The 17,287-nt window shown below is 42.2% G+C and overlaps 1 protein-coding gene across 22 annotated transcripts in view; it reads right to left on the bottom strand.

Annotated features, from left to right (window-relative positions):
* ZBTB20 (zinc finger and BTB domain containing 20) overlaps nucleotides 1-17,287 on the bottom strand; it is a 474,683-nt gene that overhangs the window by 14,663 nt on the left and 442,733 nt on the right. For all 22 annotated transcript variants that reach the window (XM_063148336.1, XM_063148332.1, XM_063148339.1 and 19 more), the window contains one exon: nucleotides 14,211-14,398. The gene's annotated coding sequence lies outside the window, so the exon portion shown is untranslated. The remainder of the gene's footprint in view (nucleotides 1-14,210; nucleotides 14,399-17,287) is intronic.

A 17,287-nucleotide genomic window follows, 5' to 3' on the forward strand; every position in this document is an offset into this window, starting at 1 on the left:
GAGCTGCTGCTGGGTTCAGAGGCCTGTGGGCCATGAATAAAGCTCTGGATCGAAAACCCTCCATCAAAACTGACTCCTTCTCCTTCACCATCACCTTAAAGCTTCTCCACCAAGGTAAACCGGAGCTCCTGCATGTCTGGACTTGTCTCCATGTGCCCAGCTGCAACATCCAGCTAGCCAAAGGTGTCTCTGAGGTGAAAACGCCACAGCTGCTGCCTTTTGGTCAAGCAGCAAGGGCCAGACAAGCTCAGGCACATCCCGTCTGGCTATATTGGTAATTATTCCAATACGATATCTCGCTTTCATACTTATGGGGAATACAGAATAATTGTTCTATATCCTTGAGAACTGGTGGGCTTGCTGAGACAGATATAGATTTAGTTTTTGCCTCAATCTTCCACAGGAGAATTTAGAGGATTGTCCGGCAAACATCTCACTGATGTCTCACTTACACAAGATCAACTAGCTTGGTATTTTTGCCTAGTTTCTCTTTCTGACAGCCTTCCTAAGCTTTGCATTGAGAAGAATGCACACTTGAGAGATGGTGGAAAAGTTGGAGACATTGTATCTCATACAGAATATGGTTTCTTCATGTTTTTATTATCAAAATGACAAGTGTTTCCCTAGTTGGGAGAACACCCTGGGCTAGGACAAAGATGCAGAAGTTAGGCTTGGTAGGTGGCCTTCCTATTTCTGGAACTGCTTTTCTGTGCATTAGTAATCCAGCCACTAGTTCCTGGGAGCACAACAAACCTAATAACCTCCTGCTGCTGGAGACAAGCAGTATCATCTAGTCCTTACTCTCTTCCTCTACCATGTGTGGTTTTGGAAATCTTTAATCCTTGGTTTCCACACCAACTGTTGGACAGCCTCCTGTTTGTATAAAATGGACACATTAGGTTCTTCAGTCATCTAGTCTACTATTTCTCCTATTGTGGGAATAATTTACCTACACTAGTTCTTCAGAAATTTGTCTACCATGTTTGCAAAAACAACACTGTGGATTTCCACTCCCTCCCCAAACAGACAGTCTATTATATTTCTAGCAAGAGAGATTTCTTAGTATTTAAATTTGAAACTGATCACTCAACCCCTTCCCCTAACACATAGGGAGAGCTATTGACCATTTTCTTCTTTAGAGCACTCCCTTATATACCAGAAGGTGCCTCACTTTTCTTCTTTACACCTGTCTTTTCTAGAAAATACAAACTCAGGTCTCCAAATCATCCTCATTGTTTATAGGTATTCTCCTCCTTATCTTCTTTCAGTTAAAATGCAGCCCAAACACAGATAAAGTATTCTAGCTGAAGGAGGTCAATGAAGGAGTTGTCTATATATCATTGTCTATGATACTCTTTAAAGACCTTACAGAATAAATAATCCCAAGCAAACAAAGCCCTGTTATAAAAACAGATCTTCCTTAAGAAAGATGTATGTGAGTAAAGAATCCTTATGTTGGAATGAAGATCTCAACTCTTTCATAAACACAACAGTTCACTCAGAATGCAGCATGTCCATCACAATGTGAAAGCTGCTATAGCCCCACAATTTCTATAGGAAGTTCTCATTTCCATACATTAGTGCCTCGTACTCCAAACTTTGCACCGCAATGACTATGGGTTGTTGTCAACTTCAATTACCGATTTATCCCAATTGATAAAGCTTTATTTTCTGTTGTTATCAAGTTAGTTACTATAAAACTGGATTAACAGAGCAAAAATTCCTATCTAGTGTTTCCATACACCACATTAGTCCTGCATCAGCTTCCAATTATCTGAGACCAATTTACTGGAGTAGCATTTCTTCCACTCAAGGAAGTGACCAGAATTCAAATGCTGAAAATGTGGCAATGTGTGACTTCTCAGTGCATCTCGAAGATGGGCAGAGAGCAATTCAGCCACGTCTGCTCAGGCTGATTCTTCTGAATATCTGGCCTCATTCTAAACAGGGGCCTGCAAGAGGAAAAACTTCTATGGAGTTTCAGGAACACAGAAGAACATTTGTATCCTCAGCAGGAGATCTGACCAGGAGTAGCCCTTGCTTTCTGTTGCTTTAAAGGTTTGCTGGAGTTTTCATCCAATCATCTGCTTGAACATCTTGAAAATCAGTATCTCCTTCTATAATATCTATCCAAAACAAACACCAGATGACACTACACAAATTGCCCTAACCCTACCAGATTGTTGTTAGAATCAAAATATGTAGCAGTCTACATTTAACAGGAAGTACTGTATTTTTACCAGCACAACATCTATTAATGTGTCAGTAATACACTCTATGGAAGCAAAAAATCACTGCGTTCTGAAAGCTGTCAAACTTCTCTAAATTTTGTAGCTAATAACTACATTTGTTTCAAAGACAGAAATGTGTGCACACACAAACACAACCTTATTCTCCAAGGAGAAAACACACCAAGGAGATAGCAAATAAGAGTTTGCCTAAACTTTTTTTCAGAAGACTTTTTCTGCAGACTAGAAAATGCTCAGCACACTCCTAAAGATGATTTATTTAGTTAATTGCTCTGTCCTTTTTAGCATTTACTGAAAGATGAGATATCCATTTAACATAAAACTGAAGACTAAACCATGGCTGTTCTGTACATAAATTGGCTTCTATACCCAGTGGATATAAATTCCTAGTGTCAAGGACAAAACCTTCTATTTCAGCCTTCAGGCCTGGGGGGGACAGGCAGAGAGTCCCCTTCCTGTGCTTTGCCTGACACACCTCAGGAGGTGTCCATTGGCACTAATCCTGTTTGCTCTGAAACCACAGGTGGCAATGTCTGTGCCTCAGTTTGCCCCACACCTAGAACAGGGACAGCACTGTGCATCCAACCCTGCAGGACTGCCTGCCTCAAGGAATTGTTTTGCATCCTTGGATAAAGAATATTACAAAAGAATAAAGAATATTAATAAAGAATATTAAAGAAATATCAAGAAATAATTGAAGTTTCTTCAAATTTTATTCTCCAGGCTTACAAAAAACCTAGTTTTCTTCTCCAAGCACTCTAGCACCTTAATTCTTCCATTCCTCTTTATGGTCAGCACCCTACTTAAAATTGTAAAACACCAAGTAAAAACTGGCTCCAGTTGACAGCAGTGCAGTGACCAAAGCCAGTGTTACAGCATGTTCAGCTATTTTTTAAGTTAGGGAAGTATTACATTTTGAGCCAGGATATTTACTTTCCAACTTTTAATCCAATTTGTATATTAGCTAATTTACAAATTCCAAAGACACTTTGAAGAGTGCATAGACAAAAGCCATTTTCTATTCCTAGGCACATATCTGGGGTCCAGTCAAATATACCTCCACACAAAACAGTGTCACACATATACACACACTCCCATTATCTCAGTTCCTCTCTCAGACCTTGTCTGCAGACTATCTACAGCCATGCCATTGTTATCTCCATAGCACAGAAATGAACTACATCGATGGGGGATGCTTCTGTGGGTATCTACACCACCTCCAAGCAACATATATATCATTACAGAAGAAGGCCTGGAGGTGTCATCACAGCTGCATTAACAGGGATTTCAATAGGATGTGGCCATATCACTTCAAGTGTGTTAATTCCTGTGCCCCAATCAGTTGTAATTTATTTGTGCTAGTGAAATATAAGTTTGCCAAATGGCATTTTAATGCACTTCTTTAAAATGTAGAGGGAGAAAACCTCACAACTGCCCTCTTAAAACAAGAAACAGAGAAAACAATGTCTCCACATGATGGCACCATTTCCTAGGAAGAAAAACAACGCTGTGCTCATCCCTTCTTCAGTAGGGAACATTTTCATGTTCTACACGAAATCTGTTTCATCTACACTCTCCTGTTCCCAGAGAGCTCATGCATGATCCTGCCAAGCCCCAGCATGGTCCAACTGTTTTAACTGGCTATAAGTGTGAGGCAGCTTGGCTCTTTAAAAATCTAGGTGCATCTATTGCTCTTGGCTCTTTAAAAATCTAGGTGCATCTATTGCTCGTTTCCCTTCCCAGTGCCAGGTGCTGTAACTTGGAGTGCATGTTTCACTGGTGGACCCACAGCAAGAGAGTCACTGAGCAGGGACAGGGGGAGATGGGCCAGAAATGCTGGTGTGAGCACTCCCTACTCAAAAAAAGATTAGGGGGATGCTTCTTGAAAAAAAATAACACTTTGGAAAACATAGATAAATAAGGTGATTTGTTTTGCTATTCTATGGTCCTGATTAAAAGATTACTCCTTAAGAATACCTCCACCTGCTTTACAGACTTCTGTTTAAATCTTAATAGTGTATTTCAGACTGAATCCCCATAAGGAAAGTGGATAACGATTGCTTTTGACTGTCTTGCTGTGGGAGACTGTAAAACTTTTATCCTCTCTCAGAAACCTTGTTTAGGGAAGAGAAGAGGCTGGGGTTGGAGGTGGGAGCTGTGTCTGGAGATAAAATGAATTAAAAGGCTAACAGGTGCAAATATATTAAAATTTGTCTCCAAAAGAGACACCTGCTATTCCATGAACTCCTTCATGTTCTCCCAGCAGTGTTAGGTGTTCCCCCAGGCAGAAAGACCAGGAGAAGAAGCTTATCAACCTGAGTGTGGTTAAATACAGTAAGCCTGAGAGCTTGTGGGCTTTGGTTAAAAGCAAAATATAGATTAAAATCTCTTAAGATAATTACCTCTTCAGAAGGTTTCCATTCAAGCTAGAATCCTGTACAGGGAGTGTTTGTAGCAGTCTGTTAGGGAGAGGGTGCAGTTATGGTTGAATTTTGTGGGAGAGCCTGTGGAAGAGCACTGCTTATTTCCTCCACGATACACTGAAAGGCATTTCTCTGGAAAGAGACTTTGTTCTGGTCCCAGAACTATGGCTGATGGGAGAAACAAGGGATGGATGAAAAACTGTAAATGCCAGTCCTCAGGGCTGAAAAAGATTCTTATCTTGTCCAGTGCCTCTGTCTCAGCCCTGAGTAGAGGAAAGCTATCACATGAAAATGCTAGATCCTATTTGGTTATTTTTTCCATTTGTCTTTTTTATGTACTAGTGAAAGGGAAATTGTTAACTAGTACAATTGGGTGCTTTTTAACTAGTACAACTGGGTGAATATTTCAACTTGCAAATATCATGAGACACATATTCATAATGTTTTGGACTGTGGTTTCTTTATTTTGAGTTTATGGGACAAGTGGTCAGGCCTCTCTATAATTCAGATTTAAATATCAGTGGGAAACTGAACACACTCATGTCTACAATACTGAAGGCCACAGGAAATGTTTCTGTCCTCAGTGAGACCTCTGTAATCTCTGGGACCAGACTTATTTCCAAAACCCCCAACTTAGCTTTGACAGAAACAGAAATGTATGGCAGAACACTTTAAACAAATAAATCAAGGCAATAAGCAACATTCCTGGATGGCTTCATACCATCAGAGGGAACTCTAGTATTAAATACACATTGTCAGTTCCAATGCATCCCCCCATTCCCTGGGGAAAAGGCCCTGGAATTACATGTATATGCAAGCACCAGACACCAACAGGTGATACTAGTACAGTGCATGGGAGTTATTTCTCAGGTCTGCCTTAGGCACATTCTGCCCTCTACTCATCCAAAACCACTAGAGATGGCATCTGGGAGTTTTACTTTTGAATACAGGGAACATGCCCTGCTTTGAAATGTAGCATAGGATCAAAGCACAAGGTATTTTTGTTGAAATTGACATAGTTGCCCAAACAGGCATGAAACTACGAGAAGTCCCCTTCTCTGTTTTTATTTCCTGTATCATACCCCTTTTCACACAAAAATTGCTACTTTGTGGGTTTCTTCCTCTATCGTTGTAACATCAATAAATTACATGTTACCACTCCTATCATCTAGTTATAAAGAGCCTTTCAAGATTTTTAATAGATGCACAATATTGCTACACTTACATTTTCCCTGGTTAAGGACGTAAAAATAGCTGCTGTGAGATTACTCTTAATTTATACTACTTCCCTCTCGTGGGCTTTCAAGAAGAAGCATTTCACCACATGTCACAGATGGATACAGAGTATATACTGCACATCCCAGGCAGAGATCCTTTCAGTGCTCAACACAACAAAGCTGGGATGAGTAGGGGTGCTAGGGTTTGTTTATCTCTTTTTCATAGGTGCAGTTAATTCCTCAAGGAGGTATTTGTGCTGACAGATTCTTCAATCCTCATTGTACGCTATTTCCTGAGTGGGAGACACATTAAGACTGGATCTCATGTTATTTTAGCCTTGAGAATGACTCCATGGACAATGAAAACAGCCACAGAAAATATGAATGGATGGCACAATGATATCCCCTCTAGGAACAACAGCACTTGGTGTCCTTGGGAATTCAAATGCACAGTGCCAGCCAGAACCTGCTGCTGTGGTCTCCATGTGCCGGATGCCAGGCAAGCAGCCTGATGCAAATGAAGCTCAGTGACATTCTGATGGCTTTCAACTGACTCTCACCCATGGAGTAGATCAAACACCACACTTGTTGTGAACATGATTTTACTCCGCAACACCTCCTAGCACTCTTTATGAACATAAGTAGGTTTATAAATCCTTGGTTTTATGTTTCAGGTTCTCTCCCACTACCATGTTAAGGCTTCAGTTCAAAAAAAGGTTCAAATTAGAGAGCTCCCTTTGTTCAGTCGTTCAGTGGAGAACAACGCAAGAATTGTTTGGGCTTTCTCTAATTTGAATACTGGTTTGGCCATACCTTGTTCTAAAGTTACTGAGGAGGATCATAGCACAAAGATTACATGGCTACTCTACCACAGGTAAACAAAGGAGGAGAAAGTGACTATGGAAACTTAAGAGGAAAAGATCAAAAAGCTCCAATGCTAAACAGCTCATAGTGGTGAAAAGGAGCAGGAGGTGACCAAGTATGTTTTTACACCTGTAATTTTGGAGTTGTGTAGCTGCAACAAACCAGGCCACTACAACACCAGTCAATGTTTCTCAGTGCATGGAAGGTGTCTCCCTACAGCACACAAGGAACTAACTGTGAGAGATGCAAGCACTGAGCTGCACAGGATTGTAACAACCCACACTAGGACAAAAGGAGATGGAGATGCAGCTGCTTTAGTTTCCTTCAAGCAAGAATCACCTGTCAAACACTGAAGTATTCCTCTGAAGACCATATTAGGAAAATGGCACATTTGGTTTAGTCTTCTCACCCAACTAAGATAGAGGAGATGACAGCAGTAGCATGTATGGTTAAGACATGAAATAACAATGATTGGCATGATTACATTTGACATGCTTCAAGCAGATCTCAGAGTGACAGTTTTGGTATGTGCAACTTCAAGAAGAACAACTATTGAAAGGAAAAAAAGAAGAGGAAGTTAGTCAGAAAGGGTCTGAAAGGAAAAGATAAGGATGTAAAATCCCTAAGAACAGCAGGGAGGAGGCCTTAACAACACTTTAATAGAGTTCATATGCATATCCAAGGACAACAAAAGAAAAATGAGGAAGTAGAAAATGCTACAATGGTTAAATAACAAGGTATAAGAGTTCATAAAGCTGAAATTTTTTTCTTCCAAACATGGAAATCATGCCCAAGTGACTTTAATAGAACTGAGCATAAACTATAGCAGACTAGATGTAAACCAAAGATTAGGTAGGGTGAAGAGGAAATTTAAAATAAAACTCACTAGAAGCATAAAGAGAAATACTATAATAAAACATTATTTAAACATATCAGACAGAGAAAGTTAACAGAACAATGACTGGTATCTATGAAGTGTTGCAGACTATGTGGATTGAGAGATCAGGTAGGCAAGTAGTCGTGTCAGTGTGTTAACAAGACTACTGTCTAAGAAAGCAGTAAAGGTAAGCTAGGACATCACAGGAACTCTACTGCAGAATTTACATTATTGGTTCATTTTCAGGATGGAGCACGATGGAAGAAGGTAAGCCAGCTCTAGGGGAGAAGAGGAAAGCACTGCTCTGGGACTTAGAAAAAAAACCCTAAACTGAACCAAACACAAACCCCACACATAGAACCACACAAACAAAATCCCAAATGTTAAAAAAAAAGTACTAGAACATCTTGATACATTGAACAGTGATAGATATTTGTACGTATCCATCAGTCCCTCACTTCACAAGTGAAGCAGCTGAAATACATACAGAAGAAGGATTTACTGAAGACTATGAACATAAAGAACATGAATTAAAATCTTGGAGGGGGCTGACTCTGAAGACACAACAAAGTAAACTCAGAAGCTGACTGCAGACATCTTAATGAACAGTGAGAGTGTCCCTCACTGGCTGCAGCATGACTTATAAAGAGAAACACTACAGCATTACCAACTCAGTCACCTCAAGAATGGAAGCTATGGACCTGTGAAGAGCAGTACGTCTCATCCTTTTCCCTAGTACTTAGAAAGGATAGATACACTGTAGAAACATCTTCAAGATGTACCCTGAAATCATGGGAGTTAGGAGCATGCATGGCAGTTTTAAACCAAAGCCAAGACTATGCATGTTATCACTGACAGTTCTTTAAACAGAGAGCAGTAAGAAAAGCACTGAACACCACAACCTAACACCAACACAGTATTACAGGGGCATCAAATAACAGAACCTAATTAGACAAATTTTCAAAGGCATCTATGTGTTACAAATATAAGTAGTTTATGCATCAGTTAAAGTTGGGCTCCACAGTTGCTTCTGAAAACATACTCACTGACTTTGTAACTGAAGTACCATATGTTATGAGTCATTTCTCAAGAGACAAAAAGCCCAAGAGACCAACCTGACAAAACTCACTTAGTGCACCAATTAGAATACAGAGACCAGTTCCTACCATTAGCACATTTTTCACTGCCAGTTCTTCAATGTATTATGATGGCTTTTTCAAAAGGCAGGGTGAACTCAGCTTATAGTTTTGCATACCTGTACTTGTACCTACTTTTGTCTTTACACAATTCAAGCAACACATATCTGCTTCTATGAAAACACAAGTAATTCCTGACTCATACTCCTTTGATAATTTTACAAACAAAAATAAAAGTGCACGGGACATAGAAATTACTTACAACTACTAAAAAGAGAAGCAGTTACCAAACAAAATTTCAAATGTTGTGAAAGATGAAAGTATAATTAGTGTTGTAACATCAGTATTTGAGAACTATGGATATCCTTGCTTTCAGTTTAGCTTTCTACAGAAAAGGCCTGTATCATTATTATTATATCATCTAAAATAGATATCTAAACATACAAAATTTCTTAGGTCACCAAAAACAACCTAAAAATATTCAGCACTAGCTAAGACATGCCATACATAGATTAGCAAAAATACAGCTGGAATTACTATTTCATACTGCCTGACTGTCTAAACAAGGAAGCTGGTAGAATCAGGGGGCCTCCTGTCTTCACTGAGGGTGAAGACTATTTGAAAGCTCCAGAGCAGCTCCTAGGGAATCACAGCCACAAATTTCCAGGGAGAAGAAGAAGACCATCAGTGCATGCAACCATTCCCTTCCTGCCACAGAACCTCTAAAAGAAACACAGGAAACCTAAAAGGTAAAGATGAGGCCAAACCATCTTCAGAGCTACCCAGCCTCTACACTAGCCCCAGGCAAACTGAACTGGCAGATTCATGGGAAGGGAATGGTGAGTCCCTCTAGCTGCTCAAGAAAACAAAACCCCAGAGTTTCCATATCCACTCTCAATGCTCTGCGGAGTTCAGGAATCTTGTGAGGTTCCCACCCTGTCTTTCCCTGTCATGCTGGAAGGCTAAGAAGCTACAAAAATCAGTACTTAGAAGAGAAAAAAAGCATATACTCTGCTTCAAAGTTCCTGTCCTGTGAAAGCTGAAAAATGCTGGAATTGGACCAAGTCAGCCATGGTACTTGAGCGTGTAGGGGCAAAGAGCTCAGATGTGGTCTATCACTGACACTGTTTATAATGTGCATTCTATTTAACGCAAAAAACCAGCCCCATCCCCGGCTAAAACATAACTTTAGAAAGTCCTCCCTTATTTCGACAACCTGCCAATGATTGTTTAACAGATTAAAAAAAAATATTCATGGCTTACTTTTCTTCTCAGCTCATTCCTTACCAGAGTCTCAGGTCTCTGCAAGAATTCTGTGTTCTCTAAAATCATAAATACTGCTTCAGAAGTTTTTCAGTCATTGTCCAACCTGCCTCTCTGTCCCATGGAAACTCTCTGCAAAGATGTTGCTTTTGTCTTGTCTGGAACAAATTCCTTCACAGATGGACCATCCAATGTCTAAGAATAACTCTTTTAACTATCAATAGAGACAAAGAGATTCAGTTGCACTGTTCCCGTGGGATTCCTTTGAGTTTGGACACATCTGTTAAGATGCATACATCAGAGCCTGAATGAAGTTTTTGTCTGATTGTATCTTTGAGAACTCGTGAAAGTTTCTGCCAAAATGATCTTATCTCTTGGCATGCTTGCAAAATATATACAGTTATAGATGCTTTCTGAAAAGCTCCTGAAATAAGTGGCCTATGCAGACCAAACCAGTTTAAATACAGCCAGCTCCTGATGACCTTCTTCTTCTCACTGAAATCTTTAGAAACTTTACCTGAGGCTGTTCAGCCTTTGAACTACAGCCTTATTATGCACTTTATGCATTCTGTATCCAGAAGCAAGGAAATATGTGAAAAAAATGTGAATAGAACAAATCTCATTGCTTTCCTTTGCTTTTTTATAACCTTTCCTCAACTTGTACTTGTCCTTGCACGAGCACCTTTCTTCTGGGTAAGCAGACAGATCTGTTTGTGACAGCTGAGAAGCTCGATGCATAACTCAGCTGGAGTTCTATCAGCTCACTCTTATCATTTAACTCCAAATTAATTCAATTATTAGTGGTGGTTTTGAATCATGAGGGCTGCCAAGCCCTCCATGAAAACAGTTACCTCAGGAAGCACCTCTTCCTCTAACTTGTTTCTCCAACTGTATTGCATTTGCCAAGACTAAAAGAGATGGGACTGGACACAGCGCATCCTGTGCTCTGGATTTAGCTTCAGGGATTCATCAGTGCTGGAAATAGTGTTCAAACCCAGAAATCTAGGACCTAGTCCTACAAATTTGAGGAATAATGCAATTTCATTTTGAATAAGTGGCACCAGAAGCAGCATGTAGAATATATGCTACAGAATGAAACCTTAAATTATGTTGTGCATCACATATGACTTTACCCAAGGTTTTTTTTTTTTCCTAAACATTCATATCAGTAAGACTGGCTTTCAGACTATTGCTTTAGGCTTTCTTCACCTCTGCCTTTTACAGTTGAGGAGCAGATGGCTATCACAGAGTTTTTATTTCCTTTGCTTGGAAAAAAAAATTATCTGAATCATTCCAAAAGCACCCTGATATTTTAAAGTAGATTGGCTTCTGAACATTTCTCATAATAATAAATATGTGGTGTTGTTTTCTGCCAAGCACTAGTGACTGTGCATGCAAAATGGTCAGTGAAGATTTTAAACTGATTTCAATAGGTGGCCCATAAAATCCAAGCCTTTTTTTCCCCCCAGATACATAAATGAGGCCTTATGAAACCATCTGTACATCTGTGCATTTTTCCAAGAATTGAGACACCCTACCATACTGACTCTTTCTGGGTGCTTCTGGTATTTTCAGAGAAAATTCCTCCCAAACTTTCAGTCTAACTTTAGTTCTATAGTATTTCTGTACTATTTGCCATGCACTAGAAAACCCCTCAGCAGAATGAAGAATGTCCTTTCAAAATGAGGAATCTGCCCAGATGTGGGGGTACTGCCCAGGCAGTAGGATGGTCTGGGCAAGGGAAGAAAAACAATGTTGTGCTGTCTGAAGGTAGAGGGAAGGACAGAAAGTCTTGCTGGCCCAAAGAAGAACAGCATCACCTGGGTCCAAAAGTTGAGAGGAAGAAAGATGCGGCAATGTAGCTCTGAGGGGAGAGGAAGAGAAGGACAACGAAAGAGATTGTAGAGTGAGGGGAAAGAATTGACCCAAAAGACAGGGCACATCAGAGGTACGGAGAAAGCATTTGTAACTGCAGGGAGACCCGTTTCTAAAGTTGGGTGCCACAAAAATCAATCTTTTGTGTCCACAAACAGATTCCAGCAATCGAAGGATTGAGGCCATATGAAAATACCATAAAACATGGTAGAGAGCTACAGTAAATATGCAGTAAATATTCATCACGCCTCATTTCAGTTCATGTGGGTTCTTGCTGTTTTGCAAGGGCATGCCAAACACTAATTATATGCATATATGCATACCCTAACAAATACAGCCTGATAAAGGTCATAACCCATAATAAATAATTGTGAGATTTTCTATTGCTTTCAGCTAACAGAGATAATACCACCAGAGGTCTTACTATTTCCTGAATCTTTGCAGGACTTTAGCTATATTTTGGGAACTAAATTTCAACAATTCACAAGACAGGACAATGTTAATGCTGGAATTGCTATTAAACCCATTTTCTGAAAAAATCCCCCACACTTGCAGTGTGAAAGGAACATCTAACCTGGGCTGGCAGTTTTCCAACCTAAACAATTGTATTATCCTGTAAATAGGAGTAAAGGCCTTTGACATCATCTGGAAGGTGACTTGGGGACAGTGTCTCCTAAAAACTTAGGAGTCTAAAAGACACTGTGCACAGAACAGGTAGAGCATGAAGAGCTGCAGGCTCCACCTTCCCCTGCTGCCCTCTGCCAATATTCCTCACCCTGAACTTGGCCACTTCAGAAAGCAAAAGCAGGAGCTCATTCTCCAACTTCCCAACAATCCCTGCTGGCCTCTGTCCTAAGGTTGCTTTCATGGGTTTCCATTTGTACTGTCAAAAAAATCAGTGTGAGGTTTCAAATCCCATTTACTAATGAACTCTTTCATCTTTGTGAATGGGATAAAGGGATTCTTTGTTTGAAAATAAGGATTATTTTTTTCTTGTTGTTCTGCTCATTTTTTGCATCTTTTCACAAGCTTTTTGCTTTCAGAAAACATTACAAGACAAAACTGCACCCCAGTTTTAACAAAGAGTCTGACATCTCCAATTTGAAAAGAATTCTTGTATATACTAAATTGCATACTGCCTGCTGTTCAATTGTTTCACAGCTCTTTCTTCTCCCCAAATCACCAGGTGAGATTTAGGAAAGTCTCCCCAATGTTTACCAGCTCTATTAAAATCAAGATTTCTAGCAGAAGCTCATAATGAATAAAGTCAGAAGCCAACAGGAATGAATTGCAGCTAAAGTGATTTTGATAGTGATGATCCCTATAACCCAACTGCTTCCAAGCTTGGCCCTGAGGCAGGATTTTTAAATTAAAGAAAGAAAAGGATACACATACTTTTTAATCTGATTTTTTATTGTCATGCCCTGATTTTTCTTTTTTACAGGCTATTGCAAAATCTGGTTGGCTTCTGAGCTGTTGAAACCTGGTATCATCATCTTCTTCTCTTCCCCCCCACCTTGCAAATTTACATTATAAACCACTGCAGAAGAGGTAAACTATATATTCAAAAACTAGTGAGTGATGAAATTCACATTACCCTGCGCATTCTTTGTCAAGAGACTTCCAGGCAAGGACCTCTGTGAAATGACAATGTTTTGAAGAGCTGGCAAGGTCAGGTGACTTTCCAAAATCCAGTTTTAATACTCTCCTCCCTTATTTTTTGTATTTTTTGGCAAAATGCAGAAGAACATTTTCTAAAGGGCAATTAACCCATGCTGAGTAATCTGGAAGTAAATGCCCTCAAAACAAGGGCCTTAAGGCTGGTACAACCACACAGGTCTACAAAGATTTTCCAGCCTCTCACAGACTGATCCTCTCCACAAAACGCTCCCCTTTCTTCATGGAAACTTTACAGTCCTGGGCTGCAGAGCCAGGCCCATGTTTTCAGCACAGACTGAAACCCCTCCGATCAGGAGATACGGTTGGGTAATGAGAAGCTTGTGACTACCTGGAGCAGAGCAACAGTTCTAGTTGGACAGGGACATGCTTGAGGGGTCTCTCCTTTTTAATTTGCAATAAGCAGCAACCTGACCTAACAACACGCTCTCAGTTTTTCCTGGCTGATTGCATTATCACAATCTTACCACAAAAATGTTCTGCTTTAGATGTAATTCCCAAAGAAGGGAGAAGGTAAGCCCTGAGAAGATCCTCTTTATGACATTATGGGAAGAGCATCCAACTGGAAAACCTGGTGCACAGTAAGGGAGGTGTTTTCAGGAACCCCAGCAGCATGTTGGTGTACTCACAATCAGATGACCCTGTGTGTGCGTGCAGGTTTGTTGGTGAATGTGGAGAGTGGATGAGGGCTGGGCTCAGAGAAGGAACAGCTTCAAGGTTCAGGCAGGGAAGGCCCGGCTTGGCGCTGCATGCACCCGTCTGAGTAATCTCATTCTCCTCAGACGCCTTCTGGTTTTCAGCTGTCTTGGGTTTCTTCCTGAAAATAAACAAAGAGACCTTTGAAGGGACTGACTGCATATTTGGGAAAAGGCATTTTTAGAATCTGTTAAAGATAACTTTCTTCCCCCACCACCACCCCCCTCTCGCCTCTCTTTTCCCTTACAGGGAAGGAGGCAGAGAAGACTTTCCTCCATACTTCTTGTTTGGAAACAAGCTGCTCCTTGTTTTGACTCTGATGCAATGGCCCTGAGACTGTATTACAGCAAATAGGCCAAGCATGAAGCTCCTTATTCTGCCCCTACTGATGACATATAAAATGAAACTCGTCCCAGTAGTTTAGACAGTCAAAGCACCATTTGACAAATATTAACCAAGGCTGTAGCATTCTGAATAGAAAGAGTTATACAGAAATATAATAGAATTGTCTGAAAAGCAAACAAATATGCAAGTTCAAAACTAATCAGTGCAGAGACTTGATTGTAGGGAACAGCACTGAGGCAATTCTGAGATGCAGAGTTCATCTAAGTAAAGCATTAAGACTTGGAGCCTGAAACAGCTGTCTATGAGCACTGAGCACACGAGCTCTCAACACCTCCCTCCATCCAGAACCTCCAAGGAATTAAGCCTCAGTGGAACATCAAGCAGGTAGTGAGTCACCACCTTAGCTTCACGGCTGGAGAAGCCGAGGCACCGGGCGAAGCGGCAGGCTTTGAATCACACAGCGAACACCTGCCTCACTTCCTCCCTCCGCTACACAGGTGCAGGCGCTCCCGCGGTGCTCCCCGCGCCAGGGAGCTGCGCCGCCAGCCTCTGGAGGGGACACTGCTGCCCCGGGCCCGGGATGCGGCTGGGCACGGGGCAAACATCGGCTACTGCCGCCGCATGCCGGGGGCAGGACCCTGGGCACACAGCAGGAGCCGGGCAGGCTGGAGCCCTGCCGCTGGAACCCGTTATCTCCTGCCGACCCTCGAACAGTGCCGGGGCACCCCGGGCGCACGTCCTGCCTGCCGGCAGAGCCCCTTCCACAGGCCGGGACTCTCCTCACGGAGGGCCAGGGCGGGAGCCCCTTTTCCCCGCGTGCCTTTGCCCTCCTGCGTCCCACCCGGGACAGGGTTTGAGGGCTGCACTGGCCTCTCCATTCTTAAAGCGAGTGTCCAGCGCGGAAAGCGCCGATCCCGCGGAGGGCGAGGAAGGGCAGAGCGGGCCGGCCGCTTACATAAAGGCCTTATATAAGGGCGGCACGCCCGGCCGGGGGCAGGGCCCGGCGCGCCGCCAGAGCCTGCGGCCGCCGCCGGGAGGCAGCACCCGCACGGCCCGGCCCGACGAGCAGAGCGAGGAAGAAAGAGTAAAAAAATAAGTTAAACGGGCCAGAAGTAAACAAATAAAACAAATCCTTTCCCCAGCCTTCGTCCCGCAAAGCCCCTCCAGGAGGCGGTGGGCGCGGAAGGGATGCCTTGGGTCGGCCGAGGGGCAGCAAGAGGCGCCCGGTGGCAGCTGGCCGGGCCTCAGGGTGCGGCCGGGAGCTGAGCTGGGCTGTGCAGGTGAACCACGGCCAGCGAGGGGGTCACACTGATCACCCCGCAGCTTCTGGCAGCCCTGGTGCGTTTTGGGTTACCGGGACTGCAGTCTCCACACCACGGGATGGGCGGATGCTATTGCTGCTGTAAACTATAGCTTGTACGTGGGCACGTATATTTTAAAGTACATGGACTGTTGTGTTTGTAACAGTTTGTATGGATCTTTGGCATGATCCAAACGAACTCTGGCACACCTTCACACACCTCATTTCCAGAGCCCAGGATATTCCCATGTGCAGCCCGCATGCAGTGGGGACTGCAGGAAATCTGTGAATAAACCAGTGGGTTTTTACAGCATTGCTATCCAAGCAGCTTTCAGATAGCACACCTTTCTGGCCTGGGAACAAAGGCTGTATGTAGGCTTGGACTCTGGATGCACAAGGCAATGAAGTTCCTTGTACCCAGGAGCTGAACTGCTGTATTTAAAGTCTGTTTTCAGCTCAGAGTTAAGCCAAGTTATATGCTTGGAATACAGCCTCTGACTCCAGGTCTATTCACACACAATGCTGCCTGGCCTGGGCAGGAGACTGCTGTTTTTTGCAGAGTGGGGGCTAAGTCTGAGTAAACAAGACTTGTCAGTCAACTAGCACAGCTATAGTTCTGTTGTTAAATCAAATACTGATTGATGTTTCATCCTGTGGCTGATCCTGCCTGTGCCTCCCAGGCCTTCAAAACTCATTAGAGGGACAGGTTAAAAAACACTATAGCAACAGGTAGTGACACCAAGAAGGCTGTGCAAAGCATCCCCTGCTTCTTTCTATTCAAACCCATATTTTTTCTACTTTGCTCCTAAGGCTGACACTGTGTTATCAAGCTCTTGTGTCATCATTTTTCCACATTGCAGTCCTGCAGCTCGATGACTTTTGCTCACTAGGATGGTAGGAATATAGTAGTGGTGCTGACTGGCGCTGGAGATGACACCTCTCCTCAGGATCTCATTTCTCTCACTGTTCAGACATGGGCTGTATGTCACTACCACCTGAAAGGGATGCAGGCTTCCACAGGAGGGAAGCTAAGGAATCAGCAAAGTCAGCTAAGCATCTAAAGAAAGCTTTCCAGAAAAGAAAAATCCTGGGGATACTGTGATCAAAACTACCTATGAAGAAACCCAAACAAAGTTCTCCAGTCTGCAATGTCCAACTACTGTTGCCAGCAAAGGCAAAGTCACAGAAATCCTGCTGTTACTGTAAGTATATTGCTGTTCTTTTGTTCTACCTTATCACCCAAACAGAAAGCTCCTATTGCCATGATCTTCACCTATATATTCTAATTAAATACTCTTACATTCTCTTATATGGTCTACTTCTATTGCTATCTTTTTCCTATAAGTCTTCACAGGGAGAATTGTT

Source organism: Melospiza melodia, chromosome 2 (genome assembly GCF_035770615.1).
Source record: "Melospiza melodia melodia isolate bMelMel2 chromosome 2, bMelMel2.pri, whole genome shotgun sequence".
Taxonomy (NCBI): domain Eukaryota; kingdom Metazoa; phylum Chordata; class Aves; order Passeriformes; family Passerellidae; genus Melospiza; species Melospiza melodia.